Source organism: Ipomoea nil, unplaced genomic scaffold (assembly GCF_001879475.1).
Source record: "Ipomoea nil cultivar Tokyo-kokei standard unplaced genomic scaffold, Asagao_1.1 scaffold2782, whole genome shotgun sequence".
NCBI classification, from domain to species: Eukaryota; Viridiplantae; Streptophyta; class Magnoliopsida; order Solanales; family Convolvulaceae; genus Ipomoea; species Ipomoea nil.
The window spans coordinates 677,730-695,559 of NW_017619210.1; the positions used below are offsets into that span (position 1 = coordinate 677,730).

General features: G+C 40.2%; 5 non-coding genes across 5 annotated transcripts; all 5 read left to right on the plus strand.

Annotated features, from left to right (window-relative positions):
• The first annotated feature begins 541 nt into the window (after window positions 1-541).
• Window positions 542-615, plus strand: TRNAI-UAU. Its single transcript has one exon. It is a non-coding gene; the product is annotated as a tRNA-Ile (tRNA).
• A 734-nt stretch (window positions 616-1,349) lies between these two features.
• Window positions 1,350-1,423, plus strand: TRNAI-UAU. The gene has a single exon. It is a non-coding gene; the product is annotated as a tRNA-Ile (tRNA).
• A 1,533-nt stretch (window positions 1,424-2,956) lies between these two features.
• TRNAI-UAU lies at window positions 2,957-3,030 on the plus strand. The gene has a single exon. It is a non-coding gene; the product is annotated as a tRNA-Ile (tRNA).
• Window positions 3,031-3,750: 720 nt separating this feature from the next.
• Window positions 3,751-3,824, plus strand: TRNAI-UAU. The gene has a single exon. It is a non-coding gene; the product is annotated as a tRNA-Ile (tRNA).
• Window positions 3,825-4,544: 720 nt separating this feature from the next.
• On the plus strand, window positions 4,545-4,618 carry TRNAI-UAU. The gene has a single exon. It is a non-coding gene; the product is annotated as a tRNA-Ile (tRNA).
• Window positions 4,619-17,830: the final 13,212 nt, after the last annotated feature.

Here is a 17,830-nt window from a genome sequence, read left to right on the forward strand (position 1 = left end):
GATTACAACATTTTCATCCACTTTAAGGAAAATATTTTCCATGAACCAAACATCCCCTTATAGTGTGATGGTTACGATTTTTTTTTTTTTATTGAAGAAGATGCTCAATACAATTGGGTATTTACAAATACAAATGGCATATATATATATTAAAGCATATATTCCACATCGATAAGATCTCATATTGCAAATATAGAATTAGTGGCAATTTTTTTGAAAACCAAAACGATGACTTTTATTAAAGAAGATTCTCAATACAATAGGGAATTGAAGATAACCAACATCCGGGACCAGTATGAGAACGCATAGCTCGAGCCAAGGTATGAGCCAAATTGTTCACTGATCGAGGTACATAATTAAAGGACACTATTTCAAAGTGTCTTTTTAAGATAAGGCATTCTCGCAAAATACAACTTTTAGTCATTTAAGACCCAATCTTCACGATTGATTAGAGTAAATGTGTTCCCCATCTTTCCATGAAGATAACAACCTTCAAGTTCTTACATGGTCTAAAACAAAAAACCATCATTTCTAATGGAATGGTCTCGTAGATCAGTCGGTTAGAGCGTTAGTCTTATGAGCCGAAGGTCGCGGGTTTGAGCCCCGTCGGGACCATATTTACCTATGCTAAAAAATGAACTTAGTGCTCGTTTGGTATCTATGGAGTATGGTATACTAATTCTTTTGTTTGGTTAGATTTGGAATTGTAAGGAATAACGAGTATAAACACCTATATGCCCTTACAAATTAATAAAAGTAAACACGGGTAAAGAATACATTTTCCATGGAAAATGAATACCATGAACCAAACACAAGAAAACAACATTTTCATCCACTTGAAGAAAAATATTTTCCATGAACCAAACATCCCCTTATAGTGTGATGGTTTCGATTTTTTTTTTTTTTTATTAAAGAAGATGCTCAATACAATTGGGAATTTACAAATACAAATTGCATATATATTTTAAAGAATATATTCCACATCGATAAGATCTCATATTGCAAACAAGTGGCAATTTTTTTGAAAACCAAAACGATGACTTTTATTAAAGCAGATGCTCAATACAATAGGTAATTGAAGATAACCAACATCCGGGACCAGTTTGAGAACGCATAGCTCGAGCCAAGGCATGAGCCAAATTGTTCACTGATCTAGGTACATAATTAAAGGACACTACTTCAAAGTGTCGTTTTAAGATAAGGCATTCTCGCATAATACAACTGTTAGTCATTTAATACCCAATCTTCACGATTGATTAGAGTAAATGTGCTCCCCATCTTTCCATGAAGATAACAACCTTCAAGTTCTTTCATGGTCTAAAACAAAAAACCATCATTTCAATTGGAATGGTCCCATAGCTCAGTTGGTTAGAGCGTTGGTCTTATGAGCCGAAGGTTGCGGGTTCGAGCCCCGCCGGGACCATATCTACTTATGCTAAAAAATGAACTTAGTGCTCGTTTGGTATCTATCGAATATCGTACACTAATTCTATTGTTAGGTTAGATTTGGAATTGTAAGGAATAACGAGTATAAAGACCTATATGCCTTTACAAATTAATAAAAGTAAACAAGGTTAAAGAATTCATATTGCATGAACCAAACACAAGATTACAACATTTTCATCCACTTTAAGGAAAATATTTTACATGAACCAAACATCCCCTTACAGTGTGATGGTTACGGTTTTTTTTTTATTAAAGAAGATGCTCAATACAATTGGGAATTTACAAATTCAAATTGCATATATATATTAAAGCATATATTCCACATCGATAAGATCTCATATTGCAAATATACAAATAGTGGCAATTTTTTTGAAAACCAAAACGATGACTTTTATTAAAGAAGATTCTCAATACAATAGGGAATTGAAGATAACCAACATCTGGGACCAGTTTGAGAACGCATAGCTCGAGCCAAGGCATGAGCCAAATTGTTCACTGATCTAGGTACATAATTAAAGGACACTACTTCAAAGTGTCGTTTTAAGATAAGGCACTCTCGCATAATACAACTGTTAGTCATTTAAGACCCAATCTTCACGATTGATTAGAGTAAATGTGCTCCCCATCTTTCCATGAAGATAACAACCTTCAAGTTCATACATGGTATAAAACAAAAAACCATCATTTCAAATGGAATGGTCTCGTAAGTTGGTTAAAGCGTTGGTCTTATGAGTTAAAGGTCGCGAGTTCGAGCCCTGCTGGGACCATATTCACTTATGTTGTAAAATCAACTTAGTGCTCGTTTGGTATCTATGGATTATCGTATACTAATTCTATTGTTTGGTTAGATTTGGAATTGTAAGGAGTAACGAGTATAAAGACCTATATGTCCTTACAAATTAATAAAAGTAAACAAGGGTAAAGAATTCATTTTCCATGGAAAATGAATTCCATGAACCAAACACAAGAAAACAACATTTTCATCCACTTTAAGGAAAATATTTTCCATGAACCAAACATCACCTTATAGTGTGATGGTTACGATTTTTTTTTTTTTTTTTATTGAAGAAGATGCTCAATACAATTGGGAATTTACAAATACAAATTGCATATATATATTAAAGCATATATTCCACATCGATAAGATCTCATATTGCAAATATACAATTAGTGGCAATTTTTTTGAAAACCAAAACGATGACTTTTATTAAAGAAGATTCTCAATACAATAGGGAATTGAAGATAACCAACATCCGGGACCAGTTTGAGAACGCATAGCTCGAGCCAAGGCATGAGCCAAATTGTTCACTGATCTAGGTACATAATTAAAGGACACTACTTCAAAGTGTCGTTTTAAGATAAGGCACTCTCGCATAATACAACTGTTAGTCATTTAAGACCCAATCTTCACGATTGATTAGAGTAAATGTGCTCCCTTTCTTTCCATGAAGATAACAACCTTCAAGTTCTTACATGGTCTAAATCAAAAATCCATCATTTCAAATGGAATGGTCTCGTAGCTCAGTTAGTTAGAGCGTTGGTCTTATGAGTCGAAGGTCGCGGGTTCGAACCCCGTTGGGACCATATTCACTTATGTTAAAAAATCAACTTAGTGCTAGTTTGGTATCTATGGAGTATCGTATACTAATTCTATTGTTTGGTTAGATTTGGAATTGTAAGGAATAACGAGTATAAAGACCTATATGCCCCTACAAATTAATAGAATTAAACAAGGGTAAAGAATTCGTATTCCATGAACCAAACACAAGAAAACAACATTTTCATCCACTTTAAGGAAAATATTTTCCATGAACCAAACATCCCCTTATAGTGTGATGGTTACGATTTTTTTTTTATTAAAGAAGATGCTCAATACAATTGGGAATTTACAAATACAAATTGCATATATATATTAAAGCATATATTCCACATCGATAAGATCTCATATTGCAAATATAAAAATAGTGGCAATTTTTTTGAAAACCAAAACGATGACTTTTATTAAAGAAGATTCTCAATACAATAGGGAATTGAAGATAACCAACATCCGGGACCAGTTTGAGAACGCATAGCTCGAGCCAAGGCATGAGCCAAATTGTTCACTGATCTAGGTACATAATTAAAGGACACTACTTCAAAGTGTTGTTTTAAGATAAGGCACTCTCGCATAATACAACTGTTAGTCATTTAAGACCCAATCTTCGCGATTGATTAGAGTAAATATGCTCCCCATCTTTCCATGAAGACAACAACCTTCAAGTTCTTACATGGTCTAAAACAAAAAACCATCATTTCAAATGGAATGGTCCCGTAGCTCAGTTGGTTAGAGCGTTGGTTTTATGAGCCGAAGGTCTCGAGTTCGAGCCCCGCTGGGACCATATTCACTTATGTTAAAAAATGAACTTAGTGCTTTTTTGGTATCTATGGAGTATTGTATACTAATTCTATTGTTTGGTTAGATTTGGAATTGTAAGGAATAACGAGTATAAGGACCTACATGCCCCTACAAATAAATAAAAGTAAACAAGGGTAAAGAATTCATATTCAATGAACCAAACACAAGAAAACAACATTTTCATCCACTTTAAGGAAAATATTTTCCATGAACCAAACATCCCCTTATAGTGTGATGGTTACGATTTTTTTTTTATTAAAGAAGATGCTCAATACAATTGGGAATTTACAAATACAAATTGCATATATATATTAAAGCATATATTCCACATCGATAAGATCTCATATTACAAATATAGAATTAGTGGCAATTTTTTTGAAAACCAAAACGATGACTTTTATTAAAGAAGATTCTCAATACAATAGGGAATTGAAGATAACCAACATCCGGGACCAGTTTGAGAACGCATAGCTCGAGCCAAGGCATGAGCCAAATTGTTCACTGATCTAGGTACATAATTAAAGGACACTACTTCAAAGTGTCTTTTTAAGATAAGGCATTCTCGCATAATACAACTTTTAGTCATTTAAGACCCAATCTTCACGATTGATTAGAGTAAATGTGTTCCCCATCTTTCCATGAAGATAACAACCTTCAAGTTCTTACATGGTTTAAAACAAAAAACCATCATTTCAAATGGAATGGTCCTGTAGCTCAGTTGGTTAAAGCGTTGCTCTTATGAGCCGAAGGTTGCGGGTTCAAGCCCCGCTGGGACCATATCCACCTATGCTATATATACATATATATATATATATCTCATGCACCAAACCTATGCATGTCACCTCTCAACAACTTCTCAATGCAACAAGATAATTATATACCACATGCTCATGAATTTTTTGAAAGTAATACTTAGGTTCACGTTGGCCACTTATGCACTTTTAAAACATGATATGCTCAACCAAGCCATTTACTGTGAATTGGTGCCTCTAACTTATATTTACTGTGAAACTCGACAATTTCATAAATCATGCTTGCTACACAAAACTTAACAATTCATTTCAATAAACACTTAACAAGTATCTAACATGATATTGGAACTCAAGTTGCTTCAAGAACTCATTACTGTAGTTTAACCTTCAATTTGAACATACTCTGTTTCCTTTCAATAATGCTAAACAATAGCAGACAACTCAACCAATCATATAAACATTTTTTGGCATACTTTTCTATCCAAACTTAACACATAGTGTTCATGCTTCTCTTTTTAATACACAACTAGCATTAGGGAGATAACACACAGTAATTTCCAAAGGCAGTGAACTAAATTCATACTATTGTGAAGCAAATTCATCACTAAATCCATCATAACATGCTCATTTCTAATCCAAATTCATGGAAATCAAAGCCAAAATGGGCGTCAAGACGACCCTAAGGTACCGAGCTACAAGGGCCTGTGACACCTGGTCTGAAACAACACATAGCTGAGCCACAAGGGTCCGGCCACTGCACAGGAGGCCTGCAACGGTCCTAGCAGCGGGGCTAGGAGAGGCCCGCCGCCTAGAGCCGGCCAACGGTGGCCTAGGGCCGTGCCCTAGTGTAACACCCCGTGTTACGACCTTCAATCCCGGATTAATTATTTAATTAATCCCGTTAATAATAATTAATCCCGTGGTGGTTGTGGCAGTGACATTCCCACTAGTTTGTTTATTAAGTTGTTTATCCGCTGCTTAGTTTATATTAATTGTGGTTTTAGAATTATAATTAAGATTAAGAAAAGTGGGGTGTTACAAGTTGGTATCAGAGCGGTACGAACCGCGGGAAACATAGGAAGTTTGACCCATAGGATTGAGTATAGAAACTCTAAGTGGAAATCCTAGGAAGGACTGATTATGAAATGACTTCTAAGTTGAAATCATAAGTAGGATAAGCTAAGAAGATGAACTTAAGTGAAATCCTAAGAAGGATGAGACTAGGGGAAGAACCCTAAGTTATGAATTTGATATGAGAAAGACTCTAAGTTCAGTGATTAGGTATGAGAATCAGAGTTAAGAGAAACTCTAAGTTTCAATTAGGAACGCGGTGAGGTTGTGAGTTTCCTTACGCTTGTTTAACTGTTTATGTGCTTTATCAATGTGTTTAAAGTGCTTTTGCTATCAGTGAGAAGTTGAAAGTGAAAAAAAAAAAAACAAGAGTTCGAAAGCTAAAAGCTAAGAGTTTGAAAGTTGAAAGTAGAAGTGAAAGCTGAAAGTGAAAAGTTAAGAAAGCTGAAAGTGAAAAGTTAAGAAAGCTAAAAGTTAGAATGTGAAAGAAAAACCTTGTGAAGTTGATAACAGTAAAAAGTATACAGTTTATGCTTATGTGTGCTTGTTTGTGCTTTACTTGTTTGTTGTAAGCCTTGCTTTAAGAAAGGGAAAGTTAAAAGCAGTTAGTTCCTGAGTATCTTGTTGTGCTCATTGTGCCAATCTTCCATTCTAAATTCTTTGTTGTTGATGGCATGATAATCCTTGAAATTGTATCATCGAGTTTGAGCTTATACTTTCTGGAAATTTTCTCGTAGCTTGTTATTGATTCCTGAGTTATTCTGACAACTTCTAGTTTGCTTTCAATGTCTATCGAAGCTATCTAATGTCTAGAGTTGAGTATGAGAAGTTGTTTTGTTTGAGTTGAGCCTTGAATTATTGCTAATGTCTATTCTTGACATTCCATGCTTTATTGTTGAATCTGTATCTAGAATGCTTATAAATTCTTTCTAAGTATTCTTATGAACTATCATTGACTTGCAATGCTAGTATAATTGAATCTTGAAGCTAGTATGATCTTGTTGAAAGCCTTATTCTTGGAATCTCATTGTATATGACTTGAGCTTATTATCCTTGAATTCATATTGTTGGAATCCATCGAGTCGTTGAGTCAAGATCTAATTGTTGTTATGCCTTTGGAACCCGTATTTGTTGAGTAATTCTTATGAGCTTATATCTGTTGAGTATTCTTGAAAGCATTTTGTTCTTGGAGGGCTATTTTATTGACTATGTGTCCTTTTTTGTACTCTCGGATCCTGTTGCTAATGTCTTGAGATCGTCCATTGTGGTATTCTTTCCTTGTTATTGAGCTATTGAGCTAATGCTTCGAGATCATCTCTCTTTTATATCCTCCTTTGGAATTCACGAGTGTTGATCTATTGCTTGAGATTGAAACCTTATTGTATCTTTATTTGAAATCAATTAGTATTGAGTTATTTCATTGAAATTATTCTTTGTTGTGTCCTTCTCTTGGAATTCGATCCACAGCTTTTGTTTCACAAGACTTTGTAGAATCTTAGAAAATCATGACTTTGATAATTATGACTTTGGTTGTAACCAATAGTACTCTCGAGTGTCAATTTGGAAACCTCTTACTTTCTTCCTCTGAAAAGTCAATTTCCTTCAAATCAAGTGTACACCTATCTGGTGAATTCAAGTTTGTTAGTTCAGCAGTTGCATCGTTTAGCCTTGTTACTATCCTTGAAAAGTGAAAATTAAAAGTTGAAAATTATGTGAAAGTTGTTAATGTGATAAGTATATGAGTTATGTTTGTATCCTATTGGTGTGCTTTTGTTGTGTGTAAAGTGTTAGATTGAGACAAGCGTTATTGATTAAGTGTAGTTCCTGTAGCATCGTAATGGCGCCAAGAAGCAACGTTTGGATCCAGAGCATTCATGGAGTGGATCTTTCCGTCGTCGTGGCACATCAGATCCAAGGAAGCACGCAAAGCCAAAGCAAGAGAAAAGCTAGCGAAGACGTGATGCAAGTAGAGAAGAAGTCAAGACTTAGCCACCACGATCAAGTCAAGAGCTTCCAAAGGAACCATGACACGGTGGACAAGAAGGATAGCCCAAGTCAAGACCCAAGTGTAGCAAGGAAGAACAAGACTGGAGGGAGACACTACCATTGCAAGAAGTGCGGGAAGGACCACCCAAGAACCAACTGTAGTGGGAACCCAATAAGGTGCTTCAAATGTGGAAAGGTTGGGCATCGAACCTATAAGTGCTATGCAAATCAAAATGGGAACGCCTTAGGTCAAGGACCTAACGAGAGTGGACATCAGCTGAAGAAAAGATCTTATAGAAATCGGTCCGGGAACAAGAACGACAAGGGTGGACAAAGGGGCAACCACGACAGTATCAAGAACAAGAGAAGTAGGAAGGAAAAACAAGACCAAAATGGTGGTCGCAGTAATCAGCCGATGAAGAGGGCTCAAGTGAAGATTGTTGGCATGGAGACATGTACACTCCTAATGAACGCCATGCCTATTTAAGTAACATAGTTGATTTTTGAATTTCAACCTTCTATGGCTGTTATGCTTTTGGATTGCTAGTGATGAGACCTTTAAAGGTTAGACACAAAGAATGGGAGTTGAATTAGAAACATAGAGAATGGAAACGTGAGATTAGGTTATTCATAAGCAAGACAATTCCTTATATCTTTAAGAAGTTAATGAAGATATGAACTAGGGGTTGTGAACTCCGAAAGAAATGAAGTTTAAGATGATTGACAATGACTTTGGACTTGTGAGGTGTATGAAGGTGAGGAGAAAAGTTGTAAGTAAGTAGTGTGTTTTATGAAAGGTGAGGAACTAAGAATGGAATTAAGTAAGAAAAGAGCAAGTTAGGGTATGTGAATTTGGAAATGATAAGTTGTGAGAGAGTTGAACGAAAGGAACTTAGTGTTGAGATTGAAGAAGTGGTAAGAACGATAAGAATAAGAGAAGTAACAAAGAAACTTTGAGTTAGTGAATTCTAGTAGTTAGATTAAGCATAGCGCCTTAGTTGTTTCGGTGCTTGTTTAGAACTCAGAGATTCCATTTCTTCTTAGTGCTCCAAGAGAATTCCTAAACCAATTCTTGAAATCCTTACCATCTTTTCGAAAGCTTTCGTTCTGAGAAAATCCGTCCATTCCTTCTAAGTTTCGGGACGAAACTTCTTTTAATGGGGGTAGAATGTGACAACCCAAAATTTAATTTTTTAAATCCAATTTTAAGAAATTCCAAAATAGTCATTTTCATTCCATTAATTTTTATTTTTTTTTTTAGATAAATTGGTGTTTGAATAAATTATTTTGAGTTACCTTCTAAATTAATTCAACGCCGAAACTTATTTTAATTCCAAAATCCTAAATTTTTGGGTACTTCGTGTATCAAGTTTTAAACTGAGAAAATAATCTGAGTGAGACCGGGAGAAACCTGAACCAAATGTTTGTTTAGAAGTCATCTTTGGAAAAATCTATTTTGACCCCAAACTATTTAAACATCATATTTCTAGACTATGGTTCATGAAGCTTGGTGAACCACATTCCTCCAAAAACCTTTCCATTCATCTTCTAGCCTAACTATTTACCATTTTGCCATCAACCAATCATAAGGGAATTTCCTAGGGTTTTGCACCCTATAAAAGCCACCATATTTCTCCATTGTTCTCTGGTCTCATTTCCTCCTTGCCTCTCCAAAACTCTCTGTAGAAGAAAGACAACAAAGGCAGTAAGTATTCCACCTTCCTCATGCCATCTATTTCATTCATTTTTCCCTTATGGTTTCATCTTCCTTGTTTAAATCTCTGAAGTTCTATCTCTAGACTTGGGATGTATGGTTATATGAAGAGTCTAGGAAGAGTCATCTGAGGAAGGAAAGAGAACGACACAAGAGAGAGAAAAGGAAACAAAAAAGGTATAACCCCATGGACTCCCATCTTAGTTTTGGCTCTGTGAAGCCATTGTTTTATATGTAGAAATGTGTAGAAATGCTAGAATGTTGTGTATTTGAGCTATTAGATGACTTGTTGATGTTGTATAATGTGTTGGTGGTGTTCTGGATGTGGAAATATTGTCTGAAAATGTTTTACAGATGAAGAAGAAGGCTCTGGTGCACAACACAGTGTGCACCAGATAGTGTCACGGGCCTAGTCAATGGCCCATGAGGGGAACCGCTGGCTAGGGCCGTGATGGGACGGTCCTAGGGCACGACCCTAGGCAAGGGCCGTGGCCCTAGGCCGCCGTTGGCCGGCTCCAGGCGGCGAGCATCTTCTAACACCCTGTGTTACGGCCTCTAACCCAAACTAATTATTTAATTACTTACCCTTAAAAGAGAATTGAATTCCCTTAATTAATTAGGAAGGGTCCACCATAGATGATGGACCCTTATCCCTAAACTAAACCCTTAGTCCTATAAGGAATAGATTAAGTAAATCCTTACTATTCAGACCCCAGTTAGGACTCTTATATATATATATATATATATATATATATAAGGACATAGGTGGCACCTAGAATTCACACCACAATAGATTCCACCACATTAGAATTCCCAAGAATTCCCTTATCACCAGACGTAGGAGAAATCAAGAAGAGGAGTTCTTATGGAAAGAACCTTAGTAGCCAAGGATTCTAATTAAGGCTAAGAGGTAACTCATGTCTCAACAAAACCTATTTTCCTTGCTATAATCTTCTTCTTTGGCTCCTTTGATATGCAATTCCATGCTTGTGTCTTGATGAGGCTTTTATGATGATTATGAGATAATCTTGATGTTGAAGAGATGATCTTGATATTTATGTTATCTTGATAATCTTGATGTTTATGAGGTGATCTTGATATTTATGTGTTGATCTTGATAATCTTGATGTTTTTTATTTTAATATGACTAGAGCCCTAGGGTTAAATCGTGGATTTTGTATCGTGATATTCCTGGTATGTTTGGGCAGGATTTTGCATGTTCGGGTATTGAGTCTTGATTATGTTTAGAAGTCGTGTTAGGATGTATTTATTGTGATTCTTGATTTTAATCCATTACTTGATTACGTGGTGTCGTCATTTGTGTTTAAATGTGTCTGGACATGGTTTCGGGTTCCACGAAAGATCCCGGAACCGAATTATTACATAAGAGTCAGTGGGGGGTTGGTGGGGGCAAGGGTACCCGCCACCTACCCGCTGCCCCAATAGGCCGCCTGGCAGCGGGACTGCTCGCCGGGCAGCCGCTGCCTTGTGTTGGGCCGCCGAGCACCCGCTGCCTATGAGGACCACCCGCCGGGCACCCGCTGCCTTGGAGGACCACCCGCTGGAAACTCCAATGTGGAATATGGTGGTTTTCCCCGTTTGATGTTTCCCCGTATCCCGTGGTGTCCCATTGGACCCCGTTTGTCGTGTCTGAGTCTAGTTTGATGTTTCGGATACCGTTCGTAGGATAAAAGAGTCTTGTGTATTGCATGCTAGTCGAATTGGTATCCCGTTGGCCTAGGTGAAAGATGTATGAACCCCTTAGGCATATCTCTAGTAATTTGGTTGACCACGCATAAGTTTTATAGATATGTTTTCCCCCTCCTTATGTGTTAATGTGGGTTGCATGTGCTTGGCTATGTGTTATGTGTGCATGATACCCCAATTGGTTGCGATCAATTGGCTATACAGGCAGTTGGATGGGTTGAGAACCATCGGCTGTTAACCAGGCCGGTTGCGATCGGTTAGGTATATAAATATATATATAGGGTTGCGGTCCATAATCTAGTTGCGATCAGATATACACTTAATATTCGGGCTGCGGTCCACCGTTTGGTTGCGATCAAACGTTACTATATGAGCTGCGGTTCATCAATTGGTTGCGATCAATCCCCTTGTGCTGCGGTACAAGGCAGGGTGCTTCGGGGCCGTGTAAGAGCTATATGAGCTGACACTCATGTATGGGCATGCGATTGGTCCTGCGGCACAGCCAAAGTGTGTTTACGTCTTGAGATAATGATTGGATACTGATATATTTGATGTGAAATAATCTTGTGACCTTAGGGTATATGCTAGTATCTTGATATGCGTGATTATATGTGCTGAATGTGCCTACCCGTACTTGTTGAGTCTATTATCAATTTTAAAGTAGAGTTCATGAGTATATATGTACCTATATTGTATTTTAACGCGTTAGAGTGGGTTACCAGCATTATTCGCTGAACAGATATATTTGGCTTTCAGGCACAGATGAGTAACTCCGGAGCGCGCTAGAGGACCCGAGGCTTAGCTAGTTTAGTTCCTTATCGGCCTGCGTGCCATGATGATGTACTTGACATTAATTTGAGGATTTCTGATGTTTAGATAGTTAGCCTGTGCATCTGAGTTCTCCAGCTCAGATGTGGCATAACGCCCCAAACATTTATGTTTAGTTATGCTCTGTTTCGGGATTTAATGATAGTATTGCATTTATTTCATAAGTATTCAAAGTTTTAAATTTTAGGGGTGTTACAGTTGGTATCCGAGCCTAAGTTTGACCCTAGGATAAGACTCTTAAGACAAGACTTTAGGACATTAGGCTTGAACTCTAGGTATTTAGGAACTTAGGATTCGGGAAACTTAGGACGCGCAGTGAGATTGTGGGTTTACCTGTCATTACATGCCTAACTTTCCCCTCACTCTATTCTACACTTAATTTAAGAATTCCCCCTACGCTTATCGCATCAAGGTAAGGGTGCAACACACTAACTCACCATTACGATAAACATTGGCCCTGTAGACCATCAGCATGGCACCAACCAGAAGCCAATCAAGGACCCCCGAACCCTCCGCTCACGATCCTCTAGCTCAGAATCTACAACAACTGACTCAGGTCGCCCAGGCACTGAGCGACGTAGTCCTCCGTAACAACAACCGACCACCACCACCACCAAACAGAAACTCGGATGTCACTCGACAAGTCTCAAACCATCGGCCACCCACCTTCTCAGGGGAAGAGGACCCCACGATCCTTGAAGAATGGATCTGAACCTTCAACAAAATCCTCGGGTTAGTGGAATGCCCAGCGGAACGCCGCGTAGAGATAGCCTCATTCTACTTCGGACACGAGGCCGACCTTTGGTGGATCCACGAAGGACCCACCTATACGCAAGAATCGGGATTCAACTGGGAAGGCCTAAAAACACGACTGCGAGAACGGTTCTACCCTACACACGTAAGAGCAATCATGTACGAGGAATTCCTCCACCTAAAGCAAGGGATGGCCACCGTCACGGAATACCACAAACGATTCCTTGAGCTCGCTCGTTTCGCACTCGAATTAGTTCCTACAGAGACAACCAAGATAGAAAAGTTTGTGTCAGGCCTCAATTTCGAAGCCTGAAAGGCCCTAATCGTAAGCAGACACCGAACCCTTAACGAAGCCTACACCAGCACCGCAAACCTCTATAGAATCCAACTACTACAACGGGGAGTTTAGGAATAGATTCGTAAAAGAAACGCGGGGGGTGGGGCGCCACCTGTAAAAAGGACTAGGAACGACTCCAACACGAGGCCGGTCAACCCAGCTGGCCAAGGGCTACCCATGAGAAACAACGAAGCAAGTACAAGACCCTTCCTTTGCCGAAGATGCAACAAAGACCATAGAGGCAAGGTGTAACACCCATAAAATTTAAAACTTTCGAAGCTTATGAAATAAAGGTAGTACTATCATTAAATCCCGAAACAGAGCATATTATACATAAGAGTTTGGGGTTCTATGCTACATCTGAGCTGTAGAACTCAGATGCACAGGCTATACTAACTAAATATCCTCAAAGCAATGTCAATACATCATCATGGCACGCAGGCCGAAAGGAAAACTATCTATCTAATCCTCGGTCCTCTAGCGCATTCCGGAGCTACTCATCTGTGCCTGAAAGCCAAATATATCTATTCAGCGAATAATGCTGGTAACCCACTCCAACGCGTTAAAATACAATATAGTTATATATATATATATATATATATATATATATATATATATATATATATATATATATATATATATATATAGGAAAACCATTTTGAAGCCGGAAGATATATACTTAGGAGACTCTAGCTTTAAAACCGAGAATAGACTCAACAAGTAGGGACAAGCACATTCAATAGTTATAATCATGCATATAAAGATACTAGCATATATCCTAAGGTCACATCATTCACATCATTATTCAATCATTATCTCAACACATAAGCACACTTTGGTGGTGCCAATGGACCAATCGCACGCCCATACATGAGGGTCAGCGCATATTGTAACACCCCAGATTTTCAAGATACTTAAAACTTATAAAATAAAGGTGAAATCTCATTAAATCCCAAAACATAATACAAGAGTGCGGGGTGCTATGCCACACCTGAGCTAGAGAACTCAGGTGCACAGGCTAACTATCTAATATCCTTAGTAATGTAAATGCATAAACATGGCACGCAGGCCGGAAGGGAAACTATCTACTTCTACGCTCCAAGTTCTAGCGCGCTCCAGTGACTTATTCTTCTGTGCCTGAAAGCCAAATATATCTGTTCAGCGAGAGATGCTGGTAACCCACTCCAACGCGTTGAAATACAATACACATAGAGATATATATAGATATACGAAAACGATTTTGAAGCATGAAGATCTATCCTACGAGACTCTAGCTTTTAAAACCGGGAATGACTCGACAGATAAGGCTAGACATAAGCAACAGTTATAATCAAGCGTATACAATCCACAACAGGCAAGACAGATAAAGCTGATCACGAATAATAATCATAACCCATCATACACAATCCCTAGCCTAAATCCCATAGTCAATTCCCCCAATATACTCATAAACACAACTCATCCATATCTCATCAAATAGCACACTTTGTTGGCGCCACAGGACCAATCGCATGCCCATACATGAGGGTCAGCGCATATAGCTCTGACACGGCCCCGCAGCACCCTGCCCCGTCTCACATTACGGAGGAGCCGATCGCAACCGGCTGATGGACCTTTGTCCTACATAATATTTATATACCTGACCGGTCTTTACCAGCCTGGTTAACAGTTGAGATGGTTCTCAGCCCATTCAACTGCCCGTATAGTGGACCTTTGTCCTATATAATATTTATATACCTGACCGGTCTCTACCAGCCTGGTTAACAGCCGGTATGGTTCTCAGCCCATCCGACTGCCCGTATAGTGGAACTTAGTCCTATATAATATTTATATACCTGACCGGTCTCTACCAGCCTGGTTAACAGCCGGTATGGTTCTCAGCCCATCCGACTGCCCGTATAGCCCGATTGATCTCAACTAACTCGGGGTTACACACACACATAACATATAGCAAGTACATGCAACCCACATTAACATGTTGGGAAGGGGGAGAAAACGTATAACAAAACCTATGCGTGATCCCTCACATACTAAGAATAGTCCTAAGGGGTTCATGCTTCTTCCACCTAGGTCAACGGGATACCAATTCAACTAGCATGCAATATAATAGACCCATAACCTACGAACGGTACCCGAAATATCAAACTAGACATAGGCACGATAAACGGAGTCTGTTGGGACACCACGGGGAACGGGGGAACATCAAACGGGGAAGCCGGGATCCCAAGGTGGGATAATTTCCAGCGGGTAGCCGGTGGGTGGGGGGCCACCCGCCGGCTGACCGCCGGACTTTACTGTTCCGGGCAGCGGGTCGCCGGCGGGCAGCTGCCCGCCCGCCGGCCACCCGCTGCCGGGCGGTATTTCACGGCCGTGGGTAGGTGGCGGGTCCCCTACCCCCCACTGACCCTTTTCACACACTTTACGCCCCGGGAACCATTGTGGAACCCGAAACCATGCTTAGACACTTTACAATGTAATTAACGGCAACACGTAGACAATTAACGAATCAAATACAAGAAACGAACGGCACATAACCTATCATGCTTTTCTAAATATAATCAACACCCAAACATGCGATTTCCCCACCCGATAAACCAAGAATAAGATCATACGATACAACCTAGGGTTCTAATCACTTTTATATCAACAAGAATACGGTTCGTCTTCTAATTACAAGATTCGGTACAAATAACACATAAGCATTAAGAATGCCATACAATAATCAAGAACGACATATAATCATCAAGAACTCCACATAATCATCAAGAACACCATAATTATCAAGAATCTCCCAATATCAAGATCACCCATGGAATTATCCCATCAATCATCAATAATAGTATCACAAGTCACCAATACACAATAATATGGGGAAATCCTACGGGGGAAATCATAGCTATGAAAATAGGTTTTGTTGAGACATGGGTTACCTCTTTGCCTTAATTAATTCCTTGGCTATGAAGGGTCTTTCTTTAAGCTTTCTTGCTTTCTTGATTTCTTCTAGGGGGATTCTTGGAGCTCTTCGGGGAGGTGGGGCGTTATTCTTGTGGGGGTTTCTAGGTGCCTCTTAAGTCCCCTATTTATATATTTAGGTGTCCTAGTTAGGAACTAATATTATGGGCTTGCTAATTCTATTTCTTTTGGGACTAAGGATTGGGTTTAGGGATAAGGGCCCGTGGACTATGGTGGGCCTTTCCTAATTAATTATTGCGATTTAATTCTTTCTTTTGGGTAATTGATCAACGATTTAATTGATCTTAGGGGTCGTAACACGGGGTGTTACACTCTCCCCCCCTTATGAGGGGCTTCGTCCCCGAAGCCCGGTGTGTTAATCCACTCTTTCGCCCCCCAGGCATCCTGTATCTTGGCCTCCTGGTTAGGAATGTGGCCCCACATTTTGCCTTAGCTGGGGTAGACTGGTTTTCTGGTGGTGTTGTGATGGAAGGGTTTGAGGTCTACCTCGGTCTCCTGCTCCTGAGCTGGATGCCCCGCGAGTGCCCAAGGTGGCCTCGATTGCTGCCACCCTCTGATCTAGTGCGCATGTCGTACGGATCAGGGATGAGAATCTTTCCTCCATGATTTGGTTTTGCCGGTTGAGCTGTGCGAGTATGCGTTCATTGATTGATCCCTCGTTTTGCTCCCTTGGATTTCCTCCCGATCGTGGTTGCACTGTGGGGTTGGGCTCGTCGTCCTCTTCCTGGTCCTCAATTCCCTCCAGAACTCCGCAATCTTGCATTGCCCGTTTGAGCTTTTTGTTGGAGATGTCCAGTCGGTCGACCAATTCTCTTCGCTCATCGTCGGGTTTTTGGCAGATTTCCTCGAGGGTGAGGTAATGTCCTCCCTCGGTGTAGTAGATGTCATTGCGGCGTAGGTTCTGGGCGTTAAAGACCATGCCATTTGCGGTCTTGACCTCGGTGTGGCTTAGGTCCACCCCCTTTTTCTCCATGATCCAGCTTAGGATCATCCCGTAGGGTAGGCTAAGACGGTTGTTTGTCTTGCAAAACTCCATGTGTTTTAGCATGAGTGCCGGCAGGTTGAACTTGATTTTATGTTTCAGCAGATAGGCAAAGGTGCACTCTAAGCTCCCTACGTCCTTGCTCTTATTATTGGTGGGCAAGAGGCTATCGGTTACAATCATAACCAATATCTTTTGCTCCGCCGATAGCCACTTTCGGTTTGGTCGAGTGGCCGAGGTGAACCCGTCTTCCTTTCCGAGTAGGTACCCGAGGTAGTCCTTGTACCCCGTGGTTTGGGTATCAATCCACCCCTTTCGTTCATAGTCAGACACGCCCGTGGTGGTCAATTTCAAGAGCTTGGCCAAACGGCCTTCGGAAAACACTATTTCCTTGCCACGGACCTTGGTGGTGATTTCTACCTTGTCACCCCGTTTGGTGGCTACAAGGTGTTGATAGAACTCCTTCACCAATTCGGGGTACGTATCCCCTTTGATGGTGAGATACGTATCTAAAAGCCCTTGATGTTTGAGCATATCAACCAATTCCGGAGAGAATTGGTCGGGTTCAAGAGCTTTACCTCCGATCACGGTGTAATCGGCATTGCTCCACTCCGGGGTGCGGGTTCCGAGGGGTTTCTTTGGCATCGTGGTGCTTCAATTGATGGCGACGTTTTCCTGGCGATTTTCCGGCGAGGCGGCGGCGGGGCTCCGGCGTGTTTTTCCGGCGAGGTGAACGACGCTCCGGCGCGTTTTTCCGGCGAGCTTCTAGGTGGCGTGGTTTCCTGTTTTCGAGGGGGGCGCGGTGCTGTGGAGGTTCGGCGTTGGTGCGGTGGGGGTGAGATGGTGGGGTGGCGTCGTTCGGGTGGAGGAGCAGCGGGTCGCCGCT